Source organism: Gymnoscopelus braueri, assembly GCF_963280865.1.
Source record: "Gymnoscopelus braueri genome assembly, chromosome: 3".
NCBI classification, from domain to species: Eukaryota; Metazoa; Chordata; class Actinopteri; order Myctophiformes; family Myctophidae; genus Gymnoscopelus; species Gymnoscopelus braueri.
This window is the reverse complement of record NC_137612.1, coordinates 45,103,462-45,119,918: the sequence shown is the minus strand read 5'-3', so window position 1 is coordinate 45,119,918 and position 16,457 is coordinate 45,103,462. Positions and strand designations below refer to the sequence as shown.

Sequence of the window (16,457 nt, the reverse complement as noted above, 5' to 3'; positions counted from 1 at the left end):
CATCTCAGAGGCAAATATTGTACTTTTACTCCACAACAACAATACTTTTTACAATAAAAAAACGAACCACTAAAACTAATAAAAACTAAACTGTCACTAAGGATTTTCACCAAATAAAACTAAACCCTCTTTTAAAAACTAATCAAAACTCAACTGAAATTCCAAACAAAAGGTCAAAATGACATAAAAGTAAAAGAGAATGAAAAATGCAAAACTATAATAACCTTGGTGTGGAGGTCTGTCCGGACCCCCAGCTGAAGCAACATCTCACCAGCATCCAAGAGGCCCAGAGGACCAGCACACACACACCTACACACACCGGAGAGAACACACACCACAACATCGTTGAAAGGATGGATGAATGGACTCACCAACTCCTATCCTATGTCTCTATGTCTCTCTGTCTCTCTGCCTCCCCCCTCTCTCTCTCCCTCCCTCTCTCTCTCTCTCTCTCTCTCTCTCTCTCTCTCTCTCTCTCTCTCTCTCTCTATCTTTATCTGTGTCATCCTTGCATGGTGAAACCTTGAATAGGTCAGATATGTTCTATAACCCTGACCATGCTATTTATCCAACCTTGATGTCACAATTTATCATCTGTCGCCATAGTAACCTTATACGTGGTCGTGACTATTAAATGAAAAACTTTTTTTTTGATGCTGATCGAGATTAGTCCCAGAAATAAACAGACACACAGCGGCGAAAATCATCTTTAAATCGTCTTTGTGTTCGGGTCGCGCAGTTGTAAGGTACCTGTCGACCACTGTGGAGGCTGTGGGTTTGAATCCACCGCGGTGCACCTGGCTTTGGCCGAGTGCCTATTAACACAACTAGCCACGTGCCGGGGGGCACGGTGGCGCAGTCGGTAGCGCTGTCGCCTCACAGCTAGAAGGTCCTGGGCTCGATTCCCGCCGGGGACGCTGTGGGCGCTGGGGGCGTGACCTCTCCTCCGCGTCATCAGCGCCCGTGCCCTAGGTGGGGTTGGCGAAAGGGCCTACTCTGTGTGGAGTTTGCAAAAAACACGACTACCGTGTTCAGGGGAAGGAAGCCGAGTGGGGAGGGTGATATTTTTCACCGGACATACTCCTACGGGCTGGTGGTGGAGCCTGTCAGCGGCGAGTGCTGGGCGGGAGGAGTAGGACGAAGGCTCTACGTCCTCCCGGTGGGGGCTCCTCACTGGCAGGTGAGCCAATAGGATACAACAGTAGTGACAACACACAATACGCAGGGAGGAATTACATGGCGTAATGACTAGATTGGGGAGAAAAGGGGGTAATAATACTTGTCTACTCTAAATTGTCTAAATCTATCTGGAGATAACTGAACTAATCTACATTTTTAAACAATACAAATTAGAAACTGAAACTCAACTGAAACAACAAAAATGACAAAAACTAATTAAAATACAAATCTATAATAACTCTGGTGTGGATGCATGTGACTAAATCTGCATAAAAATAGCAGTTTATTTGCGACCAGTTGGATTGTGTGTGTGTGTGTGTGTGTGTGTGTGTGTGTGTGTGTGTGTGTGTGTGTGTGTGTGTGTGTGTGTGTGTGTGTGTGTGTGTGTGTGTGTGTGTGTGTGTGTGTGTGTGTGTGTGTGTGTGTGTGTGTGCGTGCGTGCCTGCGCGTGTGTGTGTGTGTACACGCGTAAATGCAGTCAGCTTTGAACACAAAACCAGACATCAGATTAACACCAAAATATACACTTATATTATAAACCTTACAAAATATACACAAATCCCAAAACTGATTCAATATTCAAGATTGCTTTCTTGGTCATTTTGTCTATCTAAAATAGATACATCCTAAAACTAAATGGCATGGCATGAAAAACAAGCCTCATCTAATGCATAGGAATGCATATAATTCTGAAGTTCAAGATGGTCAGGATTTTTCTTATTGGAGTTCAAAAGCCTGACTGCCTTATTGGTGAAGAAACTGTTTGGCATCCTTTTACAGTTCTGGAACGGATGCTCCTGAGTCCTGTGTAGTTTCCCCAACGGCAGAAGGGAGAACAGGCTGTGAGTGGGGTGGGACGCGTCACTGATGATGATGTCCGTCGCTCTCCTTGTGCATCGTTGCTGATACAGTATTTTTATTTTTAAAGTTTTTTTTGGTTTCTTTTTTTGCATTTATAGTGTACGATAGTGTATGATAGTGTACAGACTGACAGGAAATGGGGAGAGAGAGGTGGGGAGTGATAGCCTCGCGTAGCCAGACTATATCACTGCTTGGATATGAGTCTGGTGCCTCTGAGGAAGTTTTTTTTCCAATGGGGCGGGAACAAAACAATGGCTCTGGACGCAATTGGTTAGACCTACAACCAACTACCAATCAGTTATCTACCAACTATCCCATGTTTGAATACTGGGCCCTGATTGGTCACCCCAGACTTCTGGAGCAGGAAATGGATTCACAATGGAGCACAAAATCGCAGAGGGCTTTTTTTTTTTTGCACTGGCAGATTCGTCTGGTCCCAGGCTAGGGGAGTGACACACAGCAAAGGTCGTCGCGATCGGGATTCAAACCCACAACGCGCTATCAGCTAGGTGCCCGTACCGCTACGCCAGCAGTCCATGCCCATTGATATATTTCTGCAAGTGATAGCAACGAGGTACCCATGATGATCTTTACAGATGTTTTCACGATCCTGTCCAGTCATTTTCTCTCCTCAGCTTTGCCGTTGCTGTACCAGGAGGTGAAACAGTAGGTGAGAAGGCTCTCAGTGGTACTGTAGGCCTATACATTTTTCATACCAAGGACCCCTAAATTGATATACATTTGGCCCAGTGTTGTGTTCTAGTTTTTTTTTGAAGGTATACTATGATTATTCCCTGCCTCCCACACGCACGGCATGTGCGCGTCTATAATTAATTAAATGTAAAAAAATTGCGCGCGCGCTTCGCGCGCGTGTGTGGCCCACAAAAATATTGAATGTGAAAAATTTCCGCGCGCTACACGCAATATGCTTTGTACTGATTTTTCTTTTGTACTGATTTTTAGCAGCAATAATAAAGAAATACAAATAACTGAAGAAAAAAATGCATGTGCAAAAGAAAATGGCCCATATGTACACTCTGAAAAAAAAATCTGTCTTTGTATCTTTTGTTTGGGCTCCTCACACATTTCAGCAGCAATAACAAGCAGTGAGAAAAAAGTTTGCATTTGCAAAAAAAAAGTGCCCTAGCATAAATGGCTTATAAACATCATCAAATTACGCATACTTGTGCATAGTGTTTTAACCCACAAGCTTGATGGAATACTAAAACATGCCCATAACTTTCCAAACTTTTCTTCCTATAGGTTTCTTTGGTGTGCATGGCTTCCTTACTTGTGTGACATACGCGAATACTAATGAAGCACTCTAATCACTGCCTGATTAGAGTACTTCATTAGTATTCGCGTCGTTGTTAATGTGTGAATACCGTCGCAGCCATTACTTATCACCTCAAGGACAATAGCTTCACACATGATAAGCCATCAACTCAGAGTTAGCCCACACATTCTTGCTGCCCCCCAGCCTTGGGCAGTTAGCGTATCAGAGCGTATCAGCGTGTCAGATATGAAGGTGTACGGTGGCGACGAAAAAAAATCTCAAGGTATACGTCGTACACAGCATCTGACGGTAGAACACACCACTGACTGTATGTTGGTTTGTTTACTGTTGAGTGAGAAAACAATGTTGCACATTAAGCTAATCATCTGGGGACCCCCCAAAAATAATTTGGGAACCACTGTATTACTGGATTATACTGGCTGGCATCAGGACTGGCACTGGGCCGCTGGCCTGCTCTGCCTGTCATCACTGATTCAATCGTCATCAATCGATCAGTGTGCCTAGTTCTGTTTGGATGATGAAGTGATGATGTGTGTTTCATCATCTGTCTCACTTTCGCTTTCAGACACCCTGATAGACTCCCTTATTAAATAATAGTGAATATTATGATGCCGTGTTACCATACTGTATGAAATATTTTTCACAGTATTGATTAATACTCCCCTCACCATGATACATGTTGTCACCGTCGGCGTCAGGTGGAAACCTTGTGTGTCCAAAAGGGTTACTTTTCAGGGAATGGGAAAATAATTGTCTGTGTTCTAATGGATGCAATGTAGTTATTGTTTAATCACAAGCTCTTGTTAATACTTTTTATGGGTTCAATATTTATAAAACCCACACATACACTTAACCACTTTCAACCAGCACTCACAATCCTTCTGGGTTTTGTCCTGATAGGCACAGAATCATAAATCATATTTTGGGGAGAGTGTTCGTCCCAACTACAAATCAAAGTGACTTCTGGCCAATCACGGCGTGTCTTTACCGGCCAATCGCAGAACGTCTTTTCCGGGACTTAGACAGGTCACTGACAGAACATGAGTTACTTAAGATTGAATCACCCATAGGAGTGGCTGATAACGGCCTACCAGAGCCGCCTGGTAGGCCAGTAGGGACCTACTTGGACCATAGCTATGGGATGATAAGGGTGATAACAGCCCCATTCAATGGGATGAGTTCTAGGTATCGGCCTGCAGGTGTCCATGTGTCCATGTGACACCAAACCCCTAACTGCTCCTTATGAGCAGGTTGGTACCGTGCATGGTTTCCTCTGCCGGCCCGTCGGTGTGTGAATGTGTGTGTGAATGGGTGAATGTATTACACATCGTAAAGAGCTCTGGACAAAAGGTCCTGAATGTAGACCGTTTACTGCGCCATAATTAAAAAAGAAAATAATACATACAAAAGAATTGTGAGCATGTTATTGCCAAGATTTTGAAAAACATTTTTTATTTCAAAATCTTCAAAATGGTGTAAAAACAGCTCTACAAACTCACAATGTGTTGTGATGTGACTTTGTAGAGCATGCTATTTTCTTTTTTCCTTCTTTTTGTTTTGCCTTTTCACAATAGCCAGAGGCTCTGGCTATTTGGGAGTACTGGCATTGGAAACGTTTGGGAACCCCTGCATTAACGTGATTTTAGCATAAATAAATACAGGCATTTTGTTGTGTTTTCCCAGTGTGAACGCACTACATACTCAAAACAACGTTAGAATGAGTACATAGTATGAAATTGGGACACAGTGTCAGGTTTCCAAATGACACGAAAACATCCTGATTATGAAACCATCCAGTATCTTATCTCTCTTCCCATTGGTTGAAAAAACGAATTCCTGTATAGTTTGTGAACTTTGTCCTGTTCAGATAAGATACAGGAGGCTGTTACTGTACTGTACATTTTCAAACATTTTCAAAAATAGTCGAAATAGCTGATTTACAAGTAGAACATTTTACTTGTAGAAAGGCTATTTCTCTACGCTCAAGCATGCACATGCATGTCTAAAAGCGCATGTGTAGTTTGTGTGTATACACTTCAGTGTCCTTGACTGTCTACTCTAGTTTGTTTTATATTTTTGTGTGTGTGCACGTGTGTACACTTGAATGTGTGTGTACATACGTGCTTTCATGCGCAACTGAGTGACGTTGTAGTATGTGTGACTACTGAAAAACAGACAACATGTCATGTCTGAACAATATCTGACACATTTATTTGGATGTCATTTCTTTACCAAAGGACAATTGACTGATAACATTATGACATTAAGTCAAACAACAAAGCTTCCCAGTACAACCCCAGTCTACTTTGGTCACTGGGAGTTGACCAGTACAACCACAGTCTTCTACTGTTGATCATTAGGAGCTGACCAGTACAACCACAGTCTTCTACTGTTGGTCACTGGGAGGTGACCAGTACAACCACAGTCTTCTACTGTTGGTCACTGGGAGCTGACCAGTACAACCACAGTCAAATGTATTTTTAGGCTATAGAATGTGCCTCTTTATTGGGAAATGAGTGCTCACAATGTGATATATTAAATGAAAAGATAATGGATAACATTTAGTATAGGCATAGTTGTATACTGTATATTGCAATAATAATGTGGGTTGTAGTTACTGCAGTTAACTGAGGCAGCTGACAGGTCAGTTTTACATCAGTACATGTTAGAGGTGTATTGTTTAATGGGTGCTGAGTCGCTTCCGATTACAGGTGTCATTGTCTTATCATCATCTGACCCCGATAACCCTGACCTCTCACCTCAACCTGCTGCTATAATAACATTCTCTTTACTGACTACAAGCTAAACAGACACATGTTTTCATAAAATTGGACACAGCTATCCACACTGTAGATACGGTGCTATTGATATTCAGTCTTAGGTCATCTGTGTCTTAACTCAACACCATTATTGGCTTGTGCAATATTTAAAGATATCTGCACAGCTGTGATCTCAACACAATTATAACTTGTATGATGAATAATAAAAATAATTCATACTTTATTAACAGTTATTTAAGCTCACATTAGTTACAAGCTATAAAAACAACATGGATTTAAATAACTTTCAACCTTTTAGGAGGACAACATAACAAGATAACTTAAACAACGTAGTCAGTATGGTCAGTAGTGTCAGTGTGTGAGTGGCTTATTGCTCTAGTCTGGCTTATTGCTTTAGTCTATAACAATTTACAATTTACAATTTAGGTATTTAGCAGACTAACACTCTTAATCCAGAGTGATTTACACTAAGGTAAACACATACATCAAATCGAGGATCACACTGTAGGTAAACCAAGAACCTAGCATAAGTCTAAACAATATAATATCAAAAGATAATTCATACATTGAAAATAAACTATAGGATGGCAGGTAAACAATTAACCTAGCATCTGTCTAGAATGATAAACATGCTATCTAAATACAATTTTAACCTATGCATAAGTCTCGAGGCTAGGTCAAGTGCTAACGCATCACACTGCGACAAATTATGAGCTTGTAGATCTGAAGGGGAAAAAAAAGTGTGACACTGTCACACAACTAAGTTTGTAAATACCCTTTAATCATCTGCCCAGATTTAAGAGCGCTCTGGTTTCAGCCATTCTAATGAACAGAGTGGATAACCATTAAGTAACGTTATCCTTCAGATTCATTATTCATCCCATAAACATGATTATTGCCTATTTTGTTACAAGTAGATGCGTGTTGAATACTGTCTAGAGTAGACTACCGATCAGGACATTTTGCAATATTTATATTGTCCCCATCAATGCAGCGATCTGGTGTTGGTACCAAGCCATTAATATTTAAAAAATACATCAAAGATCACCTAAAAATCATGCTGAGGTAGTGTAGCTACTAATAGCCACACTTGGAGATCCACATGCCACCAGGGAAACACTCACCTTCAGGAGCAGACCACAGAGAGGACAGTACAGCGGCATGTAGGCCCTAACATGCCACAATAATTCAGCAAAGAGGGAAGAATTAAGCCTGGACTGTGGAGAGTACAGAAAATTATTGGCCAGTAGCAGCAGGTATGTCAGGTATGTGTTAAACAGCAAGGAAAAGTCACTTCTGCACAGCTCAGTTGTGTTGGGGCATCTAGGGATGTCTTTGTCTCACACAGATATTTTCATCAATTGAAAGATGTTGACTAGACTACTAGGTTGCTTATGTTCACTTTGTGATTTTCTTTTTGTCTCCGCCAGGCCGAAAGGCATGGCGAGAGAGTATGTTTTACCCCCTGTCCGTCCGTCCGTCCGTCCGTCCGTGTGTGTGTGTGTGTGTGTGTGTGTGTCCTGTCCGTGTGTTACCAGCTAATCTCCGGCACCGTTGGCCCGCTCGCTGCGAAACTGTGCACACACACTCCCTGGATGCCAATTCAGAACCTCTGCCCCAAATTTTTCACATGGGCCTGTTATAGCGCCACCAGGAGGCCGATTTGTGCAAAACAAAATTTTTGACATTACTCCTACAGATTTTATCCAAACGTCATGCAAATTGGTACACATTATCTCTATAGTCATGTGATCAACCCGGATCTGTCCGATTTCCCGTATTCCATCCTGATTGGCTAAGGTTGGCTTCCAAAGTTTGCAGGATTGATCCGTTTTGAACAAAATGCCTCAAATCATAAACGCAGCTGGCAATTTCCGTGAATTTCACACGCACATTCCCACTAGGCAGAGGAAGAAATGCCACCCTTTTCACATTGGTCTGTTATAGCGCCACCAGCAGGTCTAATTTAGCAAAACTCATTTTTGGAACAAAATGCCACAAATCATGAATGCAGTGTCCGATTGCCGTGAAAGGCCTAAGAAGAAATGGCACCCTTTTCACATTGGCCTATTATAGCGCCACCAGGAGGCCACAATAACCTACCTGACCTGGCGGAGACCTGTGCTCCGAGGAGCACTTTTTCTAGTTCTTCTTCTTTTTACACAGTTTGATATGACATTGTATAATAGCATGTCAAGGTGAATATCATATCAGTTCAGCTATCACAAGGTTTGTTGCACAATGCAAAACAACAATGAACAGGAAACCCACAGAGAGCCTATCTTCATGGGCCAAAGCAACACACACATTGAATTACAGTAGATGTTTCCGTTCTGTACGCTCTTGTTACAAATTTGTTGTCTCCAGAGATAATCATCCACTACAAGTTTACTGCAGGTAGAAGAAAGGGTCCCATTCCAATTATTGACTGTACAGAGACAAGAAACCAGATAATACATTTGTACAGTATAGGAGATTAACCAGCACTGCACGGTGAAAAACAGTCAGGGTAAAGGTCCATCCCTCTGCTGTTGTTCCAGAGACAGTATAGAACAAGTGGTCAGTTAGAGTCAATGTAAAGAACAAACGTTTTCACTCAAAACACAGGCTGTCTGGTAACTTATGCAGAAGGTCTCCGGGTCGCCCCCCAGCCCGCCCAGTCTATGTCGAAGAGCAAGACACTTAAATACACCCCGGGTGCTGTATTAATGGCCCTTATCACTGCTCCTAATAGTATAGGATCATAGATGTAAACATCACATCCACTGGATCTTAAGTCAATATCGCTGCCATGGTCCGTGCAACTCCACTGCAAGAAAAATATAATAAGAAAGTTGTATAGAAGTACATGGATATTATAAACCATTTTTTTCTGTTTTTGACCACTACTATAGTGCCCTCTGGGCACCAGCCTTCTCGAGAATGATGCAAGTTGAGAATGCATGCCCCACCCGGTTATGCAATACACGCTGTACCCATTGTCAGAGTACCCGTTGTCTGCCTGTGTCCCTTGTATGCTTGTTTATTGAGATCTCTGAATGTGTCTGTCCGTCTCCCTTTTATGCCTATATGGAGATCCCTGATGTCATCCCATATAGGGGATGACACTGCACAACCCTCGGTCCTCGGTGGTATGCACGCCAAGTTTGAAGTTGATCGGTATAGGGTTATTCTCGAGACGCGCAATGGACAAATAGGCACGCAGAGATTTGCCTCTATACTATAATCCATGCAATGTGTGTGTGTGTGTGTCTGTGTGTGTCACACAAAATATATCCCTGGCATACTGTAACTCGGACAGCGTCCGACCATTCAACCCCAAACTTGTTCTACGTTCTACGATACAGTACTACAACAACGTTCTTTACGCATGGCGACAGCCACAGATGGTTCAAACCTAAGATTGCTGGAACTGTTCCAGAGGCAAGGATGTACCACTCAGCCTGTGTCTTGGGAAGGTCATGTACCTGTATATCTTTGTAGGACACATCAAGATGACAAGATCCACAAATTACATACAAGTTGGACATCACCACAATTTGGTCTGGTCTATAATTAACACCAGAGGCACTCCAGCACCTGCTTCAGCATATCAGTCTGCCACCATCATTGGGACGAAGATGTTTGTATCTAGGAACCAGGGGACCACGGGTTCCACTAAAACAACATCAGAGTATTTGACACAGAGAGAGTCAGAGACCGTTGGCTGGCTGAACACACCTTCTAACAGCTTCTTCCAGACAGACGCTGGCGTCGTTCAGCCTTTGCCTACAATGGAGAGCTGTACATATTTAGTGGCTACGGGAACCAGAACGTCAATGATCTGTGGAAATGCAATCAAGAGACCTTCTTCTGAAAGAAAGTTTAAGCCCAAGCGGAAAGGCCCGTGCCTGTGAATGAATGGTATGTGCTGTTGCATGGTGCGGGATTGTATCATCATCTTTGGAGGATATTAAACACTTGATGACCTGTACGTCTTAGACTTAAGACCTAGTCTGAAGACGTTATGCAAGCTAGCAGTTATTCAGTACGGTCTGGAGAAGTCGGGACTCCCACAAAACACATCAGGTGTGTACATGACAGTGGCTGCATAACGGCTGCCAGAAACAGTGTACCAAAAAAAAGCACACAATGAACGGACAATGACTGGGCTCACCACAAAAAAACAAGAACAAACAAAGAAAAACAAGACAGAGTCTAAAGGCCAATACTTGCTCCTTCCGACGTTGGAAGAAACTTCAGGTTTGGACAGGCTTTCCTGCTAGCCTCTCTCTCTCTCTCTCTCTCTCTCTCTCTCTCTCTCTCTCTCTCCTATACAGTGGCAATAACAGGAACAAAATAATGTACATCAATACGTCTCTCATACACTGTCTCCTTCTTAGCTTTCCTACTGTCTCTCTCCTACACTGTCTCTAAAAACATTCAGAAAGTAGTGGTCAGCCCTGACAAGATGTATTTCAAAGATTCATATTATGTTCACTATATGAGTGTTTTCTTGATTCATTCTATGATGCAACACACTGTGAGCTTGTAGACTATAGGCTACTTACATCTTTTAGATGGAAAAGACCTTAAGTGGTTTCACTTTTTATTTGGCATTAGTAAATGAAAAGAGTCAGGTTGGAGACAAGATGTTGATAATGCAGCATGTCAGTGGTTCTCAAAGTGGTGTCCAGGGACCCTCAGGGTTCCTTGAGGGGGTTCCAATTGTGCACTCTCAGAGTTATGGGGTCCTTGAAATATTTAAAAATATTTAAGCTTGAAAACCACTCAGCATTGTGGACGTTAATTCCTCCGTTCATTCCAGATGTGCCAGCCCCTCTGCCTGTTCCATACCAGTAGGAGACCACTGTACAGAGATTTCGTTTTGTGCCAAGCTGGTGCCAACCTCTGTGGAAGTGGGTCATCATGCACTTTCTGTAATGTTTGACTTCTGGCATAAGATATAACACAAACAGAATACTGATATACGCCCTACCTAGGGTGTGCCTACCACACACACACACACACACACACACACACACGTTCACATAGTACACACACACACACACACACACACACACACACACACACACACACACACACACACACACACACACACACACACACACACACACACACACGTTTCACATAGTAACTTGTTTGTGGGATGAGAGCCATGCAACCAGTGTACAGAACAGAATGCTGCTGCCTGAGTCCTTACCAGTAGAGTGGAACATATCACTGTTCTTATATCTTACACAAAATCAGTTTCAAAATACTATTGTTGGTCTATGAAGATCATAAAAATGTATGGTCTTGTGGGATATCATGAACCATCCAGACCTCTCAGGTCATCTGGGAAAGGTCTGCTTAATGTCCCTAGAATCAAAACTAAACATGGCAGCTTTCAGTTTTTATCACATATAAAAACTTTTACCACATATCTGGAAAAAACGTCGAGAAAACTGCAGGTCTGCTGCAACTCTCAGTTCTTTTAAATTACAGCTAAAGACCTTTCTGTTTGACGCTACCTTTCATTGAGATTGTCCTTTAGATTTTTAATTATTCTTCTATTTTTCGGTTTTATTGTTACTTATTTTGTTCTTACTGTTTTTAAATGTCCTCTTATAATGTGATTTTGCTCTGTATCCTGAATAGGTGTTTCCTATTAATATTAAGGAGATAGATGTTTAATTCTTTCCGTCTTCTTCTTCTTCTTCTTCTTCTTCTTCTTCTTCTTCTTCTTCTTCTTCTTCTTCTTCTTCTTCCTCTTTCTTTTTACTGATTTCAAATGTCCTTTTATCAGGTGTTTCTTTTGCTTAATGTTTCATGTGAAGCACATTGAATTGCCTTGTTGTTGAAATGTGCTTTTACAAATAAACTATGGCCTTGCCTTACAGCTGAGTCAGCTGTTTATGTTCTGTGTGAGGCCCCAATGCCTCATAAAGTCACCTCACCCAAACCATTGTGTTAGGTAACATCCCTCCTCTAGGGAGACAGATAACACTGAGCCGCTACTCTGGGTTTGTAACAAACACAGAAACACACAAACACGACAATGTTTTTAGCCACGGATGGTTTGGCTCTTATGACCTGCTACAATTACAGTGAGACCAACGACAAACAACAGCACAACAAGCACAGCACGTTTCACATTTTACATTACACACTGTTTCACATTAACATGCTGCCCAGTGCTCATACTTGGCCAAATTAATCATTCTAGTCTCACTTGGCCTAGCCCTCCAATCTATCAAATAAACAGTTAGGGGGAGGGAGAGTTAGAGAGAGTTGAGAGAGAGAGAGAGAGAGAGAGAGAGAGAGAGAGAGAGAGAGAGAGAGAGAGAGAGAGAGAGAGAGAGAGAGAGAGAGAGAGAGAGGTGGACATATGGATGATGTGTCTTTGAAGACATGTGAACCAAATATGCTTAATGTGAGCTACAGTAGCTTGTAGCTCGAGCAAAACAAAAATAGATACATGTATTATATCATGATGAGCAGCACCTTTTGGGAGTGTAGAGGCATCTCATTTAGTTTCAATTCCTGGTTTTGGCAGTTTGGCTACGTGTACATTTCATGTATATCCCATTATATGACACGTAATTAATGATCACACGAAGCAAAGTATCGAGGCAGGAAAACAGAAAAGTCCTAACCCTAATTCATTATTTACAGAGCATTTGGCTTTACAACCCCAAACAAGATTTCAGCATAATTTGGCACTTTGTTGAAGTTGCTTCCTGTTTACCGCTGCAGGTAGGCCTGGAGGTAGGCCTGGCTGCAGGTAGGCTGACTGGATGTAGCATCCACCTGGAAATAAAACCTACCCATTTGATTACAAACATCCTGGTTTGGTCTATAGTGTGTTTATGAGCTTCAGGCAGTACTACTAGTCAACCAGTACTGCAGCGTCCTAATTGACACCAGGGCCTAAATGTGTCAATGGAAGAGATAAGAGGGAGACCACCTCCAACCACTTTGCATGTACTAGTTATAATGTACTAGTTATAATGTATGTTAACCTTCACAGCAAGGCTAACATACTGTACTCTACCATACAGATTGTTTAAAATAACGTTTTGTTCCTTAAATAAGTTCAAGATTGCAGCTTTAATTGAGTTTGGTTTAACTCTTTTGTAAAAAAAGTATAATAATGAATGAATGAAACTTTAATTAATGATGCATGAATCATATTTTTAACTTGATTAAACAGCTGGGGGATTACCACAGTGGTTCATGTAGTATGGTCCGGGGTACTTCAGGTCGGCCTGAAATGCTTTAGGGTTAAAACACTGAAGGAAAGGTTGGGAAACAGTGTCCTAATGAACTCAACGGAAAACACTGGCTTACTTTAAGAGCAGACAAACCACAGTGTGATCTGGAAACCGGTTGGTGCAGGGACGTGCTGGCCACTGGGAAATGTGGGACAATTCCAGAAAGGCCTCTCCATTCCAGGCCAACCAGGCCGGCCATTTATAAAAAAACGGACGAAATTAAGTGAAAAACGTCCGAAATTAAGTAAACAATTGGTCAGGCCTCTCTATCTGAGATTCCCAGGCTGAATTAGGGGCCCAGCACGTCCCTGGTGTGTGTGTGTGTGTGTGTGTGTGTGTGTGTGTGTGTGTGTGTGTGTGTGTGTGTGTGTGTGTGTGTGTGTGTGTGTGTGTGTGTGCGCTTGTGCGTGTGCGTGTGCGTGTGCGTGCATGCATGCATTGTTATACTCTTCATTTGAATCCACAAATGATTGGACAATGAGGAAACATTCAAATAATACATGAACACTTGGGTGCACACATGGCAAGTTGTCGTCACAGCCTGGCTACCAGAATATTGTAGTAGTTTGGCCTTTGTCTTAGAAAGGACAATAATGTAAGGTTTATGCACATGTCCAAGACTTAAAATACCAAAAGTAGAACACTCATTATGCAGAATGTCCCATTTCGCAAGTTTTCAAATGTATAAAAAATATATTGAATATAGCAGATCTACAAGCTCTCAATGCGTTGCATTGCGACGCATTGTGAGCTTGTGACCTTGTAGATCGCTATTTTCATGGCCGACATGTATGTAGGGCTGAAGTGGGTAATGTATGTTTTGTAATAGTAATCAAAATAACTAGTAATTAAAGTTTTCAAATAATTGTAGTGGAGTAAAAATTGTAATATTTGCCACTGAGATGGAATGGAGTAGAAGTAAAAGTACTGAAACTTAAGTACAGTACTTGAGTAAATGTATTTTGTTACTTAACACCACTGACAGCCTGTGATATGTGCCTCTAAGCTGGGATTATCCTAAGGCAGGTGTTCCATATAGCTAAATTCCAATCAAACACCCTACAGTAGGCCTATCTGAAGGATCAGCATTTATCTTTGATCATTATTTACAAAAACAATATCAGTGGTGTTATTAAGGGGCCAAGGCCAAAGGGCCGTGGACCCTTATTGCATCTCTACACTATCCATCCATTACTAACATGTATAATTTTTTTTACAAAAACAAAAAGGTAATTGCACAGTCAAATAACTGAAATAGGCTATACAAAGACATTACTAACATGTATTATTTTTTTACAAAAACAAAAAGGTAAAAATAGCGAAAAAAGGTGATCTACAAGCTTACAACGCGTCACAAAGTGACGCGTTGTAAGCTTGTAGATCAGCTATTTCTGTTTTGGTATGTATGAACATTTTTCAACATGGAAATGATCATGACGATTATGCAGAATGATTGTGACAGGCCTACTTATCATTGATTCATGGCATCATTATGCTATATGGTTTCTTTTGCTGTTTTCTGAGCAAAAATATTCTAGTCATGTAAAGGGGGAATAAGAAATCAGGGAAAAGGGTGCTGAAGGGAAAAAAACGAAAATGTCTGAGAACCACTGTTGTATGAAGAATGGCGACAAGCTCAAAACGCGCCGCTTAGTGCCGCGTTCCCAGCTTGTCAATCTGCTGCATTTGATGCTTTTGTGTGATGCAGTAGTATGATCAAGTAGGGCGTTCATTTACACAGAAACTAAAAAAGTTTAAATATGGAGATAAGAGGTTTCTGCCCGACAGCAACGCTACACTCCTGTTGCTGCTAACTCCTACTGTTGGACTGTAGACCCAAATGTTTTTCAGCTCGAGACCCAAAAGAGACATCTGGTGTCTCCCCGGGAGCCAAACTTAAAATACATTGTGAATTAATGACTTTATTTGGAAAAGTTCTGAAAATGTCTGGAAAAAAATTAGGTAATGTACTTTCTTTCTTAATTTTTTGAAGGAACGGTAAAAAAAAAAAAAGAGAAGAAAAAATACTATATATACAACAATGTATATTTGGGAAACATTAGTGTAGACAATGTCTCCTCTGATACACGTCAGTCACCAGCACTGCTTTTCACCAGACAGTGGGCTTTACTGGCCATGATGGTTCACGCTATGTTCCAAAGTTCACCTCCCCACTGAACAGGCACCTCTAATGCAGTGATAAGGACACTCTCTCTTGCTGGCTTCCCAACCACCAAAAGGTTCACTCCAACGAACAATTATGTTGGTTGGAGCGCCCGGCTTGGCCTGAACCTTTACGGCAGTGGTGCCGTCAAATCACTTTCAAAAGTCAATTCACAATATTTACGCAATCTGTTTCTTTAAATTTTATAAGTAGAATTAATATCCATATGTTGCATGTATAACCACCTCCATACCAAAATACAGCTGGTTAATTCTCACAATGTTTACAGTGGAGATGTTTTTCCCTTGGTGTGCGTACGCTGGTGTTTCTTCAGATTACATGACACACTGAATCCCTTGTTACACTTATTACAGTGGAAAGGTTTTTCTCCGGTGTGTACACGCATGTGTCTCTTCAGGTGACTTGACACGCTGAACCCCTTGTTACACTTATTACAGTGGAAAGGTTTTTCTCTAGTGTGTACACGCATGTGTGTCTTCAGGCTACTTGACTGACTGAACCCCTTGTTACACTTATTACAGTGGAAAGGTTTTTCTCCGGTGTGTACACGCATGTGTATCTTCAGGTGACTTGGCGCACTGAACCCCTTGTTACACCTATTACAGTGGAAAGGTTTTTCTCCGGTGTGGGTATGCAGGTGTGTCTTCAGAGCACTTGACTGCCTGAAACTCTTGTCACATTTATTAAAGTGGAAAGGTTTTTCTCCGGTGTGTACACGCATGTGAGTCTTCAGGTGACTTGACTTACTGAACCCCTTGTTACACTTATTACAGTGGAAAGGTTTTTCTCCGGTGTGTACACGCATGTGTGTCTTCAGGTGACTTGACTTACTGAACCCCTTGTTACACTTATTACAGTGGAAAGGTTTTTCTCCGGTGTGTACACGCATGTGTCTCTTC

At 41.7% G+C, this 16,457-nt stretch overlaps 1 pseudogene across 1 annotated transcript in view; it reads right to left on the bottom strand.

Annotated features, from left to right (window-relative positions):
• The window catches only part of LOC308081978 (steroid 17-alpha-hydroxylase/17,20 lyase-like), a 31,152-nt pseudogene that overhangs the window by 9,015 nt on the left and 5,680 nt on the right, over positions 1-16,457 (bottom strand). Inside the window, exon 3 of the transcript in view lies at positions 225-309. The product of the transcript in view is annotated as a steroid 17-alpha-hydroxylase/17,20 lyase-like (transcript). The remainder of the gene's footprint in view (positions 1-224; positions 310-16,457) is intronic.